The sequence below is a fragment of the Camelus dromedarius genome, chromosome 3 (genome assembly GCF_036321535.1).
Source record: "Camelus dromedarius isolate mCamDro1 chromosome 3, mCamDro1.pat, whole genome shotgun sequence".
Classification (NCBI taxonomy): Eukaryota; Metazoa; Chordata; class Mammalia; order Artiodactyla; family Camelidae; genus Camelus; species Camelus dromedarius.
This window is the reverse complement of record NC_087438.1, coordinates 59,915,634-59,934,790: the sequence shown is the minus strand read 5'-3', so window position 1 is coordinate 59,934,790 and position 19,157 is coordinate 59,915,634. Positions and strand designations below refer to the sequence as shown.

Genomic DNA, 19,157 nt, shown 5'->3' with positions numbered 1-19,157 from the left:
ACATAGACTGATACCTTCTCCAAAAAAACAAAACAATACAAAAACTTGTTATACTTGTTAATAAGCCTGTTTCTCCTTTTAGGCAGTGAGGTCCTTGAAAACCACACTAAGTTCTTCTCTGTGTTTCCTATTATGTGTGCCCCATCATAGGCACTGAAAATTCTCTTTTAATAATTAACCATTTTCAGTGAGCAGAGCAGTAAATTTACACAAAGCATCCTTTAGTCCTTAAACATGTACTCTTCGTTTAGTATTGTGATGGGTTTTGTTGTCATGAGAACATTTTGCCAATTAAAATTCTGTGAAGAAAGTAATCTAAAGATGTCAAATCCAAATGTCAAACAGATTAGCTCAAAATTAATAAGCTTTATATTGCATAGATAAATAATGCTTTTTAAAAACTTGATTTAAAAAATTTTACTTTTATTTATTTTTAAATTTATAGTTGATGTACAGTATTACCTAAGTTAGAGATTTACAACATAGTGATTCACTATTTTTAAAGGTTATATTCCATTAGTAATTGCCACAAAATACTGGCTATATTCCCTGTATTCTATGATACATCCATGTAGCTTATTTATTTTATACATAATAGTTTGTACGTCATAGTCCCCTACCCCTATTTTGCCCTCCTCACTTCCCTCTCTATTGGTAACCACTGATTTATTCTCTGTATCTGTGAGTCTGTTTCTTACTTGTTATATTCACTAGTTGGTATTATTTTTCATATTTTACATATAAGTGATATCATACAGTATTTATCTGTCTTATTTCACTTAGCATTTCTGATTTCCTCTTTCTCAGTTTATTCTCTCAATTTGGTGGAACACCTTCTGATACCTTCTTGAGAGCAGTGCATGGGAGTGGAGTCATAGAAGAGTGCAAGACGGAGGAGTATAAAGACCCTGAGCTCACTTCCTCTCACGAGCACACCAAAATCACAACTATTGGCAGAACAACTGTCAATTAAAAACATTGGAATCTACCAGAAAAAATCTTCTATAGCTAAAGACATAAAGAAGGAACCATAACGAGACAGGTAGGAGGAACGGACTGGCAATATAATCGAGTGTCATACCCCCAGGTGGGAGACCCACAAACTAGAAAATAATTACATTGCAGGGGTTCTCCCCAAGGAGCTAGAGGTCTTAGCTCCATGACGGGCACCCTAGCCCAGGCGTCTTGCAACAGGAAGATGAGCCCCCAGAGCATATGGCTTTGAAGGCCAGTGGAACTTACTACTTTCAGGAGTCCTAGAGGGCTACGGAAAATAGTCCACTCCTAAAGGGCACACACAAAATTTCACATACTTTGGGACCCAGGGAAGAAGCAGTAATTTGATAGGAGCCTGGGTCAGATCCACCTGCTAATCCTGGAGAGTCTCCCAGAGACAACTGCAGCTCACCCTAAGGACACGGACACTGGCAGCAGCCATTCTTGGGAGCTCATGCTATCACATGGCCCCTGGTGCTAGAAAGTGCCATTGTGGAATCCTCCTCCTAGCTTATTAGCCCCAGGACACAGCCCTGCCCTGGCCCTTCTGCCTGTAGGCAGCAGTGCTGGGACGCCTCAGGCCAAGCAACTAACTGGGTGGGGACACAGCCCCACTCATGAGCAGACAGGCTTCCTAAAGACCCTTTGAGCCCACAACTGCCTCTGGGCCTGGCCCTGCCCACCAGAGGGCCCAGGACCCAACTCCACCCACCAGTGGGCAGGCACCAGTTCCAGAATGCCCTGGGCCCCAGGCCTGCCCTCCAGGAAGCCTGCGCTAGTCTCTGGATCAGCCTCACCCACCAGGGGACTGACAACAGACACAAGAAAACCACAGTCCCTCAGCCTGTGGCCCAGCCTGCCCTAGGACCAGCTGGGCCCTGGCCCCGCCCATCAGCAGGCCAACCCCAGCTTTGTGGCACTCTAGACCCTGTGCTCAACTGTGTCGAGAGCCCTCCTCTCCTACCAGAGATCTGACACCAGCTCTGGGACCCTGGGCCTTGCAACCAGACTCCAAAACCCGGCTCTGCCCAGGACCTGGTCTCACCCACCAGTGGGTGAGCAACAGCCCTGGAGTCTTCTGGACCCTGACTCCACCACCAGTGAGCTAGCACTAGCCTTGGGGACCCCCAGGGTTCCACACTTAGCCAACTCCTGACCTGGTCCTGCCAACCAGTGGCTAGCAGCCACCACACAAAGCAGGGCCTGGCTTCTTTACTCTGTATTTTTCATCTCATGACTGATTATTCTAGTATCAGTTATAATTACTATTTAAGTGTATGAAGTATTTTGTCCATGCTGTTCTGTGGAACACTGACTCAAGGAAATATTAACAGATGTACCATGTAAGGAGAGAAATTTTAGAAGCACAGCCATTCTGATCTCTCTCTAGAAGAGTCACAATGCACACCAATTTATTAGTCTACAAGGAATTCTATGGGGGAGAGGGTGATTTTTAATACATAGACCTCCACACAGTTCATCACAAAATACTTTCTTTACGACAAGTTAATAACCTTTGGGGCAATGGTTTCTAAGGGTAACAGTTTAAGAGATTTCTTCTAAAGAATAGTAACTGTTCTTTACAAAGACATGGAACCAAATGTAATGAAATTATGGTAGGCCTCAGATTCAGAAGTCACAGGTTCAAACCAGTTATGACTCTCATTCTGGGAAAGTTCTTTAATCACTCTGAAGATTATAAAGATGTCTCATAGGTACAGGGTGCACAACAAATACTGGTTTTATTTTTCTTACTTTATAATCCCCTTCCATATTCTGATGATGGACCAAATACTGGACTAGGAGGCCAGCTGGGGCTGACCATCCCTTAAACAAGTAGGGTGTCTTGCTGGTAGCACCTGTGCTTCTGGGGAGCCAGGTGGGGCAGAGTGATACTGAGACCAGGCAGAAGATAAGTGGGGAAGTGGTTATTCCACCCACACATTCTCACATGTTACAAAATGCAGCTGGTGATTATTCTCTCAGGAGACGGCTACTAGCATGCTTACCAATGAAAACAAGTTCTCGCGTCTTGTTTGGCACGTGTGTCTTAATTACTGACCCCTTCCCTGGGGAATGCAACAAGGAACTTCTCTCCTTTTCTGTGAAACAATTATAAAATTGGCCAGAAGATTTAAGGCAATAATTTTCAGACATAATACCTGGAGGTTTCTTTAGGCTGTAAGCACAGTATGAGCTGTAGGGTTTTTCTTTTAAATTATCCAGTGCTAGTTATAAATCAAAATGTTGAGTGAGTACTGTATCTTTTGAATTTCATGAAGTTGTGAACAGATATGCCTTCTCACAAATTTTAAACAGATGAGGCTTTAACCTAAGAGCCTTTTAAATCAGTTTCTTCATCTTGCTGTGTCCTAAGAAAAGACTGGCATGGGCAAGCATTTTGGTGCAAGGAGTGTCCTGATTAGAACAGAGCTTTAGTCCCATTGTGCCCTCTCCCCAGCCCACCTCTACCCATGGCAAAGCATGAGCCGAAGAACACACAAGCTGTATCTTCCTTAGGAAAAAATTCACGTTGTCAGTTTTCCCCACAAATCAAACATAGCTTCATAAAGATCACAGCAAATTGAGGAATATGGGTTAAAACTTGCAAAAGACTGAAAACTAAATTTAAAAAATAAAACTGGATTTTTCTCTTGACAATCTAGAGTAATGTTATAGGATCCAGAACCTACACATTTGTAGGGAGTAGTTCTGTAGTCAAACCCAATGTCAGAAATATTGTGGCTGGTAGGGTGCCTCTGCGTGGTGTGGATGCCTGGGTTTGATAAGCACACGGAAATCTCTACAAATAAAAAGTCAACCCAGTGATGTTACTCATCCTTTCTCTCTTTTTTTCATCTCTTTCTTTCCTTCTTTCCTCCCTTCCCTACCTCCCTTTCTCTCTCTCCCCTACTCTCTCTCCTTGTGTCTCTCTCTCTCTTTCTAGAGAATATGAAACAGTTCCAGATGGTGAGCAAGTGGACAGACTCAAACAAGCTGCAAAGCTTGCTGGCACGAGAGAACCTGCTCCGTGGTGACATACAAGTGCAGAATCCCCACAGTCCTGCTTCCTGATGAAACTGGAAAGAACAAACCAACAATAGAGAAATGAGTACTGTAATTTATCTTGGAGGCCATTTAGGTTGTTTATCCCAAACTACATTTTGATTCCAGTTACAGTTTAATTATGAGTATTTGTTCTCTAACAGAGACTAAACAAAGGGTAACTATTTTCTTTTATCTTTTTCTTTGTTATGAAAATTTCAGTTTCATGTTTGCCTCTCCTCTCTCTTTAAATAGTGTCTCATGCTATGTAAACGCACTCAGCTCAATTTCTTCCCATTAGGATGAAGTCTCTAAAACAAACTAACAGTAAGAAAGAGCAGAAGTTTTTACATATAAGAAATGTGTGACTTAAGAATGCCTTATGTATTTCCTTAAGCTTTTATTGCATATATGTGACAATGTAAATTTTCAGAGTGGAAGAAGCCCACTGAGCTTTGATACCCATAACTGGCAAGCTGTTTTGTTTCTGATCATGAAATCGGAAGTTAATAAAGATACAGAACGAGTGTGGGTTCTGCTCATTCTCTTCTGTGTGCTTCACACAGCTTCTGTCCCAGACCAGCGCTGACACATCTGCCTGGTCTCAGAGCCCACATTCTAGTTACGGAACATGTTCTGTATCTGTTTTTGCAACTGTTCCAACTCTACTTTCAATACGTAATTTTTACCAAATACTTTGCTGAGGAGATTTTTCTTCCATCTAAAACCCCCTGTACTGTACCTGCTGCTGCTTCCTCAGGTGGGAAATAATGTTTCCCTCTATATGTCCTGTCCATAAACCCTCTGAGACTTGCTCAGCCATCTCTGGGTTCCACGCAAATTGTAGTGATGAAGAGTATTTAATAACCACTCCTTTTTAGGCAGAAAAAAACAAAACAAAACAAAACACTTCCAGATTGGGTTGAAGCTGAAATCAAATCCTACATTGCTTAATTGATTAATAATTAAGAATTTTAAATATATAAACTGTTGTGTGTAATAATTTTAAAAACTCCTTTGCTATAGAGGATCCATAATTTTAATATTTAATTCACACTTATGACCATGGAAGTAATACATTTTAATTGTTTTCAACTATCACTTGCATTATTGATCAGTTTTTTTTTTTTTAAGTAAAACTTTATTTTGGGGTCAATTCTGTATTTTTGACCTTACTCCCACTGCAGTCTGTGTTTTGCACTTTCTTGCTTTTTATTTTGTCATAAAAGATTTTCATATTTCAGTTCAGATCAACTAGGGCTGCCATATGAGTTCAGCGATACTATCTAACACAGTTGATAAAAATTTTGAATAAAGAAGAAATAAGCATAGCTTTAGTTTATCAGTGATAATATGGATTTCATTCTATATGTAACAGTAAATGTAGATTGCATTAAGTTGGTTTTATTTTTCAGAAATTTGTCTTTGATCTTTGAGCAGTGAAAAGTACTTTGAAATACATATTCAATGTTCAGTTTTTATTGATCCCAATTCAAACTCCTCTGCCTACAGTCCACATATTCCACATGACACCAGATGTTTTCAGATAAGGGGTTGAGGGCATTTGCTTTGGATTGACAAAATTCCAGATTAAAATCTCAATTTAGCTATTTACTACCTGTTAGATGTTCAAGTCACTTAAATGTCTGAGTCTCACTTTTCCAACCCTAAAATACAGATACTAATATTTACCTCATAGGTGTGTCATCAGTTTTATAAAATATAAACTTATAAACATATATACTATAAAATAGAAATATTCAGAAAACACATGGAACAGGATAATTATGGTTATTATTAATACTGTTATTTCCATGCAATAATTTGACACAAATTTTAATTCAATAAATTTGAATATTTAAAATAGCACTTCTACTTAAATGGATTTGTAAGTTAGCAAAAAATGTTATTCTACCAAGAAAATGAACATCATACTTAGGCACTGACTTCTTGAAAACTATATTTAAAGGAAGGTTTTTTATTACATGGTGACAACTATAAAATTTTAATATAATCATTAAAAGAAGGGGCTTTCTCATGGTTTCTCAACTTGAAATGTTTAAAGCATCATAGGACAAAACTTTGAAAGGAAGTTACTTTTATGGATACCTGAGGGCTCCTGGATCTACCTTGGAGACCCACATTTAAAAAAAAAAAAAAAGCTGATTTCTTCTAAAGGGTAATGTAACCTTTAATTTGAAATACGATTATATTTTTTGTCAAGAAATTTCAGAATGAGAACGAGATTGAGTCTACTTTGAGATTAAGATGTTGAATAACTTTCTCAAAGCTTATTTTTAAACACATTACTCTGCATTTATTTAGTGTTTAAGTATGTGCTACCCACATGGTCATGAGCTCATGTACATTCAGAACTCTGCCAGTGAACTTCCAGTGAGATACTCACAGGGGCACCTTCACTGATGTAACATCAAGGGCCCCCAACTCTTACAGTCAGTCAGTGAGTTAATATAGAAGGTCAAACGGCAGACCTACCATTGGAAAGAGAATCTCAAAATATAAATATAATTTACTTAAATAGACTATATTTATTTGCTGGAAGTAAATTTTCTGAAAAGAAAGCTCATGATCTGGACCGTCTGGTTCAAAAGTGAGTATTTGGTGACTCTATTTACAACAAACACTTATCAAGTGCTAGCCAGGAACCAGGCAAGGTGCTGGAGACCCACCAATGAGTAGAATACATATTCCTGTCCTAAAGGATATCACTATTTCTGGAGACAGATGCATAACAAATATTTGGAGCATGTTAATTGTTACTGCAGAGAATGTGTATGGTCCATGGAGACACAGTTGGAGAGTACACAGCCCAGATTCTACTAAACCAGTTTGTGGGAAAATTCTTAGAGGAGGTGGTATAGTCAGGAGGGACATGCAGACAACGAAGGGACAAAGCCATAGCTTGATAAGAGAAGAATCAACGTTGCTTCAGTTATAAGCTTCTCTTTAGTTCCTGTGAGAAACAGAGATCAATATCTGAGCAACACTGACTTAAATGTGGCAGGTAATTGACAGAGCCTATTTAGGCTTGGATAAAATGGAAAAGAAACTCTCAGGCGGAAACTACTTTACTTTTTGTTTTCCAGATAGTCTGTTTGCTGCTGCCCTACCACTGGTTTGAAAACAGATTTTTGAAGCATTGTCTGCTTAGTATCTCCTGGTTTATCCTTCGCTTTGAACTAAGAGTTACTGCGAAGAGTTCATATGTTTCTGCTGCTTCTCCTGTCTCAGTTACTTTATATAGAGAAACTCTCTTTCTTTTTAAATGTAATGAATAAAATACATTTTTTTAATAAATAAAACTATGCCTAATGGACTTTTTTTCTTTTGAATCTATCTTAATGAGGAGGCATTTGCAGTATGCGGCTACCCTCCCAAAGAACTACAATGGTAGGAAACTGGCTACATGCAGAACTCATTTTATGCTGCCAAACCCTTGCAGCCTCCTCAAATTGTCAACAGGAAGTGGGAGTTCCTTGACCACAAAACCTTTGGAATTGCTAGTGTATTTTGAAAATACAGTGAATGGGATTTCCTAATGCCTCCTCTCAGAGTGTGGCAACTGGGGTGGTGACCAGAGAATTTTTGAGACTGAGCCCTCAGGTCTGGACCGTGTTTCCTGTTCATTATCCTGTAGCCTGATGCTGGTAGTTTTAAAGTTCCAATACAAGGAACATCTGTTTGAAACTTTTTTTTTTCTTTTTAGCACTGAAGAGAATTCTCACTGACTGTTGGGGTGGGCTTTACCGATGAGATAATATTAATTTCTGTCATTCTTTGGATCATGCTGATATATGCAGAGAGAGCTGTTTTTCAATGCAAAACAATAAATGCAATGTATTAAATAGTACTGACTGTATACTCTAACACATAGACCACTGCAGTCACAAACAACCAAGTAGAAGCATAAAACTTTATCAGTCTGGGTCCCCTAGAGGCAGATGTGAAGACAGAACAGGAAGCGCAAGTGATTTATTGGAAGAAATGCCTGTGGAAAATAGAGGAGAGAGTAAGCAAAAAGGGAGGGAAGACTTTCACAGGTGTCATACTGCATCACAGTCTGAAAGAAGAGGGGCAAGAAAGAAGAGTCTTGAGTTAAAAGAGACCCAGATGGCTGTGCAGCTCTTGGAAAGTCTTAGCTGGGCCAATGGGTAGCCCCAGGGCAAAAACTGACCATTAGCTGGGGAGCTGCAACAAGGCTGGAGTCAAGTTTCCCTACAGTGCTCTGTCACTGACTGACAGAACACAACCTCAGCATGAATGAACACGTGGCAGCTGAACACTGTCAGGTAACTCCTCACAGCGGGTTCTCTCTGAAGGAAGATCCTGAGCAGGGCACATCCATGGCTGCCATACTGGTCTTTCACAGTATTTTCCTTCCTATCATGGAAGTCTCACTTACAAGGGAAAAAAAAAAAGGTGGGGGTAGATTTCAAAAACCATTACACTATAACTACAGCACTATTTTGTAGTAATTTTCACAAAATAATTATTTAAAGTTTATTGAAAGAAATAAATTTAAAAGTTCCACTAAAAGAAAGTCCTGCTAAAAGTGTTAATTATTTAAGACTGATAGTTTGACCTTAAAATATCTTAGAGTCATTTAATTTTTCCAACACTAATGTGAAGTTTGCAAATATAATTAAAGATACATTTTGTTTGAAAAAAAGTTTATGATTTTATTTCATTATTGCATTAAAAAGGAGAATACTCTTGCCCTATGAGACAACATGGATGGACCCTGAAGGCATTATGCTAAGTGAAGCAATGAGACAGAGAAAAACCAATACTGTATGATCTCACTTATAATGTGGAATCTAAAAACAAACAAAAAGCTCATAGATACGGAAAACAGATTGGTGGTTGCCAAGAGGTGGGGGGAAGGGGATGGGGAGATGGGAGATGGGCAAAATGGGTGATGGTGGTCAAAAGGCACAAACTTCCACAATTAGAAAATAAATAAGCCCTGAGGATGTAACGAATAGCGTGGTGACCATAGTTAATAATAATGTATATTTGAAAGTTTTAAGGAAAGTAGATCATTAAAGTTCTTATCATAAGGAAAATATTTGTAACTGTATGGTGATGGATGTTAGACTTACTGTGATGATCATTTCACAATATATAAAAATATCATTTGTACACCTGAAACTAATATAATGTCATATGTCAATTATATCTCAATAAAAAAGAAAGAATAAGTAACAGTATCAATCAGGAAGAATGTTTGAAGAATTCTGAATAATCTGTCAGGCAGTATGGGAATTATATAAAGGGAGACTAGGGAGACTAGACATGGAGTTTTGTATACCCTATCCTACATGGAGTCTTCAACTGGAACTAGTGGTAACAGAGTATCTTGATAGAAGGGGGAAAAAAGAAAAATACATGATCCAACATATACATAGTATACAAAGTATGTCATAAAACATGTTTTAGAAGAAAAGTTAATGATGGGAGAAAATACCCAACACTAATATTAAGAGGAGTCAAATAATGAAGAACAGTCCAAAAAGGTCAGTCCTACTGCCAAATTTATACACCAGTAAATTTTGACAATATTTACCCCTGGGTATTAGGATTATATTTTTGTTTGCTTGGTATTCATATTTGCAAATGTTCTACAATAAAAATGTATTGTTCTTGTAATTCTGAGTTAGAGTTAAGGGTAATAGCAGACAAGTTCATACATACACATACACAATCACTAATGCTCACATCACAACAGCAGCAAGTCAACAGGAGGATATTTGACATACACCTTCCTTGCACCATGTAAATGCATTATACAGTCAAAACTAACATGTTGAAACATGTTTGTGTGTTTAGTTTTATTTTGATGAAGCTTCCTTCTAAAACTGTAAAGTCCTCAAACTTCTAAACTATGGTCCAGAACAAAAATACCCAATTCCATCCAATTCCAGCAAACAACATTGGCTTTCATGTGAGGTCATAGTCTCTTCCAATTTTTCTTAACTTTACACTGTGTTTGTGGTTATTTTTGACTTGAAACTTAAACTGTTTACCAAATATGTATAAAGAAGTAAGACTGAAAGTGCTAGTAAAAGGCCACATAAGATACATGATTACAATAGAAAATTGGATGAAGAAATCTTTTTAACTGATAATGGGTAGAAGATTACAAATTTGTACAGAATATATTGTTCAAGAGAAAATATCATAAAAAAGGACAAAAATTGATGCTTTGGAACCTAAGAATCAAATTGGCCAGCTGTGGAGTAAGGGACCCATGTGACGTTTGTGTTGAGATCATCAAGAAGCTGGAGTACATGCTTCAGCAGATACTCAAAGTAGGGGAAAGTGGTTTATTCTGGAAAAACGATGCTTAACAGAATTTATACCACCAATAAGAAAAGGAATATATCTACTAGAAAATGCACCCACAGACCACCAGCTTGTACTCCTGCCAGGCAGCACTGATTTGGGAACAGATGGAGTCATGGGTAGAGTCTTCTCTTTAGCAGAGAAAGTCCTCTATATAAGAGGTAATATTTTCCCCAAATCTGAGTAGACATAAACTCCTTGAGAGCCAAAAGTACAAGAAAGTTTAGAAATGCAAGAGCATTTATACATTCCATTTGCCTTTTGCTACAACACAGATCCTTGTTATTAATGCAAATATCTCAAACAGCAATTAAATTGAAGTATTCTGTATTGGTAACCACCTCAAAGTAGATCATTAAAGTGCTGTTTCCTTAAAGCAGGCCAACCTAAACAGTAACATAAAAACAGGCGTTTCATAAAAATAAAAAAATGTAAATTTTATGAAATGTGAAATATTTTGAATTCTTTATTCCAATTCAACCTTTCTAACTAAAAATAACTCCAATAATCATATCAGTTTTAAGGCTAAATTAAGAACATGGAAAGTATCAGGAACAGTTAGTAGGTGCTACAGTTTGACCCAGCTGAAGCTTTCATTTTGTAGAAACACAAAATGTTAGATTTGGGATTAGAAAATCTTGGTAGTGTCTTATCTGAGGAATCTTTTCTATACAATTTTTAGATGAGTGAATGGTTCAGACTGTTTCAGTCCTTTCCATGCTGCCTGAGGCCATTACTCCCTCACCCACAGGAGAAAACCAGAATTGTAGAGGCTTGTATAAAAGACTTTTATCACCTTTTCTCCTTCTTCCTTTTCTCTCTGGCTTTACCAACTTTTCATGCATTGAGTATTTCAACCTCTCTATTTGTGTGTGTGTCTTTATCACAGCCCCTGTCATAATCTGGATAATTTCTAGGTGCATCTAGACATGGGAACCAGTACACCAGTTTTTCTTTTTTGTTAACCTCAAGGCGAAATCCCTTCATCACCTAGCAGCGCAGCCATCTATTACCAGAGCCACACCTCTGACACAATCATCTTCAGAACTGCTGTACTTTATAGAAATACTCAATTTTTATCTGTCACTTTCTCAGGATGGTCTCCAGGATTCAGAAATAAAGAAGGCTTATGGAGAAATCAAATTCATATACGTCTTAACAATCTTAAAAGCTATGAGAAAGAATAGATAAATTACTTACAAAGAAATGACAATTAAACTGACAGCATCAATAGACACTAGAAACAAATGGAATAGTGTTTTCAAAGTGCTAGGGGAAAATGCCTGTCAAATTAAACTTCTATGATCAGAATTAATGAGTGAAGGTGAAATACCGATACTTTCAGACACACAGTCTAAGAGTTACTCTGCTCATAGACTCTCACTAAATGAACTACCACATTTCACTGGTTTTAAGATGTCATCAATTGTATAATGCACCAATAAAAGAAAAATGCTATTAATTAAACTATGATAGCCCTCAACTGTAAAGTGCATCCTAATTACAGAGATGTTAAAAATATAAAAAACCTGTAACAGATAATGAATTAAAAGTGAACAGAGGGAATACTTCATCAAGATGGAATGAACCCTGGAGACAGAATAAGAAGAAACAATATTGAGCAAAGAAACTGGTAAACATATTTGTAAATACAAGTAAAACCTACAATAGCTAATAATAATAATAACTAACTGTGTGACTTTAGAACAAGACTGAGCTCAAATACCAGTCAACACTAACACGGAAGAGAAGGAAGAGACCATGTTAATGATTGTCTACAATCTTTATATAATTTGGGGAAAGGTTAGCAATACTCTTGGGCATTGTTAAATATGGTAAACATTTTGATGGGTACCTCTACGAAAATAAAAAAATGTTTAATGTTCAAATTGTAAAAATATAGAAATCTTTATTCATATAACTGAATATAGCATTTAGAATGAATGACTTAGACATATCTATAAATAGACATAAATCTCAAAAAATGATAAATAAAAATACAAGCTCTAGTATAACACTGATAGCTTAAACCTAAAATATTTTAAACTAATATTTTAGAATACTGTATGTGCATTTATGTATGCATGTGGTATGTGTGTGTGATGCATATGAAAATACTGAATGGGAAGATATTCACCAAATCTATGACTGTTAATGACTTTTGAAGAGGAGGGGAGAGGAAAAACACCAGGGATGGAAACAGAGGGGACTGAACTCTATCTATAATGTCCTATTTTTTTATGTTAGAGAAATTGATGAGAACTTCATCGAATAGTGGTGCTAAGTTTTAGGTGCTGAGACCATAGAGGTTTGCTATATTTTTCCTATAATCGTCTATATTTTGAGCTTTTAAACACTAGTATAACAACAATTTTAAAAAACCATTATCTTCCTCCCCAGGTCTGATCCTCTTCCTGTGTATTTACCCACGCCAAGAAAATGGAAAGCTGTTCTTTCTCCAGCCAAGCAATCTCCAATTCCTCCCATTCTAGCCCTTCAGCATCTCTTGATCTCATTTTATTTTTCTCTGCCTTCAGTCGTGCTTCTCTCCCCACGCACAAGCTATTTTCCAAATTGCAGCAGAAGTGACCTTTTTTAGAGGGAACGATATCTGGAATGTAACCCCCCTACCTAAACTTCTTCACCACTCTTCAAACACCACAGCAAAACATGTAAGGCTGTACCTAATCTGTCTCTGAACACCTATTTAAGATCATGTCTTTTCCCTTTGTACTCCAGACTCCAGCTAACCCAGTTGGCTCTTACGAAGATGCGGCTGCTTCCCATCCGCCTGAAGCACGCTCTCCAGCCCTCTTCCTGTCCTCTCGCCATCTGTCCTCTGGACCAGCACACCCCAACCAGTCCTGAAAGATTTGATTCCACTCAGATGTCACCTCCCAGAAGAGCATCTTTGTCCCCCTCAAGGCTGTCTTCATTGTATTTTTTATGTCTCCCACTTCCTCCAACTACGAGGTTTAGCCCATCATAATGAAACTGCATTATTTTCTAACTTCTCTGACTTTGAATTTCTTGAGGGAATGGACTCCATAATTACTAGCAAAGCAGTTACCATTTACTGATTGCTGAATATTATTCAGGCCCTGTCCTGTGCTAGGTGACTTGTCTGAATGTTCTTATATAACCTACCCAACAACTCTCCAAAAAAAAATTCACTTTCCCTGTCAGTATAAAAATGCTCAGAGGTTAGGTGTCCAGGGAGAATGTTATCCCACTCTTTGAGTACCATAGCTACTAAATAATACAGCTCAGCTTCAACTCCAGATGTTTTCACTCAAAAACATTCATCATTAACCACAATCTCTGACCATTAGTCCCCAAATCCTTGTACAACAGCACCTCATACATGGCAGGCACTCAATGTACATATTTTAAATAAAGGAACTAGGGAGAGAAGAAGAGGGAGAAAGGCTGAGGGGGAGAGGGAAGAATGCTGGCGGCAGGGAGGTGAAAGGAAAGAAAGTTGAGTTACATGCAGTTTCAGGACACTAGTACAAACTGTCTTTACAACCATTATTCCAATTGTAAGAGGCTGGGAGTGCATCTCCCTAATCAAGTAAATGGAACAAAATTACGATAAATGTTAATCTATAGGTGTGTTAAGAGTTAAAGAATGTATCATTCTTGCATTCTTTGAAAGAAAATACGAAGAACCAGCTAAGATATTTGCCATTTCTAACCAATTAGTTTGATGAATGTAGCTTCTATAATTCTGATATGAAGACATCTGGACAAATATTCTGTAGTTTTACCTGCCAGGAATATTAAGGTTTCCTAAGAGATTTCAGTCTTATAAAAATTGTTTTTAAAAAGATGAGTAAGAAGTGAATGGAGTAGGTTGATCACTTATGTAATATTATGAAGACCCCAAAATAAATTTCTACTGGTTTGCCATTATGGAAATAACAATTCCACTGAAATATGAGACAATGAATTTGCCTAGAACATTATATATAATTTATTTGACTATTGTGGTGCTTCCTATATGTGAGTACTGACTATTTGCTGAGTTAGGTGAGAAAATAGACTTTTCAAAAAGTATTTTTAAGATTGAATACTCGGTAACAAACCCAAAATACACAGTGGCTTTTTTTTACTCAGTGAATATTTGATACTGGTATTTGACTTTTAAAGAACAATACAGGGTTTTCTCTTTGAAAATAGTCTAACAGTGGGGTCACTTGGGAATGGAGAAGAAAATGGGTCTCATCCTAACACCCCACTTTCAAATCTTCAGCATAGCAAGGATTCCTCATTCCTTAATCTGGGTTTTAAATGTGGATGGCACACTATATGGACAAAAGAGTGAGGAAGGAAACCTCTAGGAGGAAATTAGAAGTAAATGCTGAGATTTTTCTTACCTCTATTACCTATGTGGGAGACAAAATATTCCTGAGTAATAATAAAAATTCAAATTTGGATATTTTCTATTTATATCCCACTGACCATGTATAGATTTCCTTGGGAGAGGAGTTGATAAATGAAAATATGGTCTAAGTATATGCCAGTATAGTAACTGAAAATGCCAACAAACAAGCAAATTTCCATATTTTCCCCTATATAGATTTAATTATTTGACAAATATTTAAATTCATTATTTTCATATACAAAAAGATATATCAGTTAATAAACAGAGTAAGAATTTGGTTTTAATGGGAGTCTGATGGAATCAGTGCTGCCACTCTGCTTCAATAAGAGTAACACCTGAATTGTAGCTATAATTCTTTCATGCATCAGTAAATGAAACATGTATCTTATTTGAGGTCCACGGGGTAGTTTCAGGCAGACAAACACTATTTACTGTTCTCCAAAATGTGCTTATTTACCATTGGTGATCTGAGAAGTGATCTGTAGTAGTACAGGAACATGGAAAAAATTTTGGAATATATTATTAAAATTTTGACCTTTTAAAATTATCTTTCAATCTTTTTGCTTTTTGAAGAAAAATAAGACTTAAGGCTCAGAACCTTTGGCAGACAATAGTATCTTGCTAAAATTAAATGTTATTTTGTTTTGATAGCATTTACTTTTATTTTCCTATTTATTTCAGTGATTCTAGCTGTTCATTTAGAGTAGTTACATATATTTTCTTATAAATAAGTGCACTTAAGTAAAAAGGCAAGTCAATTTAAACAAAAAAATTGGATAATTGTACAAGTTCTATTTTTGATAAGGCAAAGGCACAAGTATGATGGAAGGATGTCTGAAATCTAATACAACATTGTGTTAAGTAGTGACATAGCCCTGAATGACAAACTGCTTCTATATCAGGAAAGGCAAGTGAGAATTATCCTCCAAATGATAACCCTGAACATTTGATCCTCATTATCCTTTGTAATTTTGTGCAAGGGTGTGTGAGTGTGTGTACGTGTGTCTGTTGGCCACTAACGTTGGGCAGTTTCCTCGGTTGTCTGGTTCCTTTGCCTTACAGTCACTGAGAAGTAACACGTCTGTGCTATTACATTTTACCAGGAAGATGAGTGTAAACACCTTCAGCGCACATGTGCAAAACCCACAGGCAGCTTCAGATACATAAAGTGCATAAAGGGAAAATTTGCAATGGTAATAAGAATCCCCTCTCTTCCTGTGTGAAAAAGGACTCTGGTACAGAGTTTGTTCTTTCATTGCTTGCTGGTTCCATTTAAATGGTCCATATGTTTTTAGAATCCAAAACTCAGCGTAAGGTCAAACGGCAAGCTGTAATTAGGGTGCTCATCTTTAGGAATGGAAAAGGATTTGTGTAAGTCTTGAAAAGCATTATGAATGATGAGGGAACCACAAGCCCATTAACATGGTTGTTACTGTAACCTTTGGACTGAACAATTCATAACAGCCCCAGTTCAGAACCGTAGCAAAACTCAGAATTATTCAAGCTCTCTACATAACAGGAACTCAGCTTTCTCCAATGATAAACAGACACACATGAAGGAAAATTCCACTGACCTTCTCTTCACCTCCGCCTCAGAGGCCTAATTGCTTTAAGAAATAGTGTCAAAACAGAACACATACCTCCAGTCTCTGCAGTTCGGAAGAGCAGGGAGGTGAATATTTCACTTTTAAGTAAACCAGAATTCAGTAAGAGTTAAGCTGTTGCATAATGATAAGTTAAATATTGTAATGACTTAAAAAGATGAATTAACATCTCTCTATATGTAGAAAAAGTAAACATAATAAAAGATCTCGGTGGGGCAACAAATACACCTGTCTTGGTTCTTCACAAATGATGGTCAAGATAATCACTTTAATAGTAGTGAGATATATTGGGGTGTGTGTGTGTGCATATGTGTGGAGTTTTAGTTAATGGGAATGTAGAAAAATAAACTCTTATTTCACTCTGTTTAAGAAATTTAGCAATTTCTATCAAAATTTAAATTGCAGATACTAAGCCAGTTATCTCACTTTTAATAAAGTTACCTTGTTTTTTAAATTTTAAATTAAAATTTAAAATCTAGAGCAATACATGTATAAGGTGTTCATTAGAGCACTGTTTATAACAATAACAACAACAAAAAGCCTGGAAACAACGGGATATCCATCAGTGACAGACTGGATAAACAAGCTATGGTATAGCCACTTCTCAAATACTATGCAACTGTAAAAACTAGCAAATAAAACTAAACACAGTAAGGTAAATACATGCAAGTGCATTTAAAAATTCCATGATATATTCTGTAAGTTACAAATGTGTTTTAAAATAAACAAGGAAACAAAATATGTGTATACACACATATATCTATGTCTTTGTCTATTTCTATGTACTGCTTATATTTTATAAATATTAAATCATCTAGAATATTATCTACCTAACAATGAGCATCAGTGAGGGGCTACTATCATGACTTGGGAAGTGCAGTCTGTGGGAGAGTGACAGCAGAGTGGAAGAACGTGACATAATAGTCTGCAGCTCTAGGGAGATACTTGTGTGAACTCCTACTCAGAACTGGGTAAGGCTCTACAGATGCTAGAGATCCTGTATCAGAAAAGGAAAGGGCAAATACCCATGATTTGGGAGCTGCTTAAATGTGCTTATCTGTATTGTATAATTCTTAGGAAATATGAGTCACAATTCTGCATATTTTTTTCATTTAATTGTTTGATAGCAAATCACAAAAGAAAGAATTATATGAAAAGGTCTGTACAAGAGTGAAGTTTGAGGAGGCCCATTTACCCACAGGACACTCAAATGTTGAGACTAGTGCTAACAGGCATTTGTACAGACCTTTATGATTGACAAAATTTGTTCACATAACAGTGTCTTGCTCATAGGCAAATGTCTTAAAATTAAATAATGCATCTACTTTATTATTGTTACACCATGTTAGATACATCAATTATAAATGGAAAATATATGGGAAGGAAAGGAGAAATATGTATTTAATAATCTGGCTTTGCAGTAAATTGAAATGAATTAGCCAAAATACTCAACTGTATTATGGGTTAAGATCAGGAAGAAATACTTTGGTCATACATTAAGATTTAAAACAGGAAAACTAAATCCATGAATTTGAGTTTTCTGACATGAATGTGATTCTGAAAGCAGAAAGCATGGTGAAACAAAACTCCTCTAATAAAAATTAATACAGATTTTTTTTCTTTCAAGCATAAATCCTGAACCTACACTGTTTTTTTTAAAAAATAAAAGCAAATATCATTTCAAAAGTAAAACCAAGATTTTTCTGGATTAATAGTTTTAACTCTACTTATAGAGAATGTGGCCTTCATTTTGAGAAAAATGGTAAACAGAGAACCGGCAAGGTGTTTGAATTAATTTTCATGTTTGAATCAGATATTTGAAAACAGAAGACCTAATAAAGGGGGAAGTAGAAGGAAAGAGGAAGAGGAAAATAGGTGGGAGGTTGTTTTCAAGATTATCAAAGAACCATTTCAGTATCTATTGTTAATGTTTATTTCAAATTGAAAGTGGTATAGAGAGGAAGTTTATAAAGAATTCAGGGGAAAGAGTTCATTCAACCCATGAGTTTCCTTAGTCTACCAAATACAAATTTTCTCTTCGTTCTTTGCATACAATGTTATTTTAGGAATTCTATACCCTTTTTTAAAAACGGGAATTAAGAGCAATATGATTTAGAAACTACTGACTACTTTTTAAGTTTCTTCTAATCCACAGAGATTCTCTTTAAGGGAAAGGACTCTTTATAACGAGTATCCGTTCAGTATTTGTTTCTTAAGGAAAAGAGCAGTAATAACAACAAAAGTAAAACTGATTGTCAATTTTATTAGAATGCTTCCAGCAAAATGAGTTTTGTCCCTATCTAGGTAACATCAAATCAGCTGACAATTTAAGCAAATGCTAGTAACAAAGCGAAGAAGTTGTTCTACCAAACAACCAGAATTGAAGAAATAATTAAATTAGTAGAAATTCCACTCAAACCAATTGATTCTATAGTTTTATTTAGATGACCTGGTAATCTTGTCACCCTAATAAGAACACATTTCAGTCTAGGCAGAATTAGAGAGTGAAAAAGTTAAAAAAAATCATCAGAGGCAAAAATAGTTCAAGCTGGCCAAATCTTATTAAAGTGGATTTCTGAAGGGTGTATAAATTATTTTTCAGAGTAGCAGTAAAACAGTATGTTAAACAGTATTCCAAATAGGACTTCAGTGTTTAGAAATAGTTTTTCTAAATAGAAAATATGTAATAATTCCCTTGTAAAAAAAACTTTAAGATCTCTAATTTTTGTTATTAGTTAATGTGTTGCTAATGTGGCTTT

At 36.5% G+C, this 19,157-nt stretch overlaps 2 long non-coding RNA genes across 3 annotated transcripts in view; one reads left to right on the top strand and one right to left on the bottom strand.

Annotated features, from left to right (window-relative positions):
* The window catches only part of LOC116152064 (uncharacterized), a 659,999-nt gene extending 652,625 nt beyond the window's left edge, over nucleotides 1-7,374 (top strand). The window contains exons 7-9 of the long non-coding RNA XR_010379120.1: nucleotides 808-1,042; nucleotides 3,944-4,219; nucleotides 7,149-7,374. This is a non-coding gene — a long non-coding RNA (uncharacterized LOC116152064). The remainder of the gene's footprint in view (nucleotides 1-807; nucleotides 1,043-3,943; nucleotides 4,220-7,148) is intronic.
* Nucleotides 1-19,157, bottom strand: part of LOC105099641 (uncharacterized) — a 110,456-nt gene that overhangs the window by 78,829 nt on the left and 12,470 nt on the right. The window contains exon 1 of one of the 2 annotated variants that reach the window (XR_010379108.1): nucleotides 13,174-13,308. The exons of the other annotated variant lie outside the window; for it this stretch is intronic. This is a non-coding gene — a long non-coding RNA (uncharacterized LOC105099641). Of the gene's footprint in view, nucleotides 1-13,173; nucleotides 13,309-19,157 lie in introns of those variants that run through there. 2 annotated transcript variants of the gene reach the window in all.